Source organism: Pygoscelis adeliae, unplaced genomic scaffold (genome assembly GCF_000699105.1).
Source record: "Pygoscelis adeliae isolate BGI_AS28 unplaced genomic scaffold, ASM69910v1 Scaffold482, whole genome shotgun sequence".
Taxonomy (NCBI): Eukaryota; Metazoa; Chordata; class Aves; order Sphenisciformes; family Spheniscidae; genus Pygoscelis; species Pygoscelis adeliae.
This window is the reverse complement of record NW_008824192.1, coordinates 567,456-568,120: the sequence shown is the minus strand read 5'-3', so window position 1 is coordinate 568,120 and position 665 is coordinate 567,456.

Sequence of the window (665 nt, the reverse complement as noted above, 5' to 3'; positions counted from 1 at the left end):
AAGGAGGCCGGAGGCGGAGGGGGGAGCTGGCGGCTTGAATGCAAGAAAGTCCCGAATTTCCCTGGCCGAGTTGCCGAGGCAGTCTCTGCGAAACTTGGAGGAGGAAAGACGGGGGGAAAAAGGGGGGAAAAAAATAATTAAAAAATAAAATATGATGACGTCACTTGGAGCAGGGGTGCCTTCCCCGCTGCCTGTCAGATGCGCCTGAAAAGAACAGGGCAATAAAACAACAGCCGCCTCTGTCTCCCTCGTTAAACACGGCACTAATTGGATGTTAATTTCTCCTTGCTCTTCTCGCTGCTCGATTGTGAGGGCTCTGCCTGGCTCTCCCTCTCTCGCTTTCTTTCTTTCCTGTTGCAATGCTCTTGGCAGCTCCGAGGGACTCCGGACTCTGCGGTCCCCTCCCGCTCGTGGACTGGAATAATTCAGGAGCTGGGAGTATTAAAAAAGACGAGGCGCGGGGGCGAACGGTTCAGAAACGGGGCGGGCGTGATGGATTTTGAGAGCTACGCTAATCTCCCCGTTTCCCGTGCATTGTCCTGCCGACTTGAAGCTATTCTCTTCCCATTTGATTTCTCTTCCCCCCCCCGCCCCTTTTCCTTTGCGTTGGGGTCGGGCTGCTGGGCAAAAATATATGTTCCACCAAAAAAAAAAAGCATTAAAAA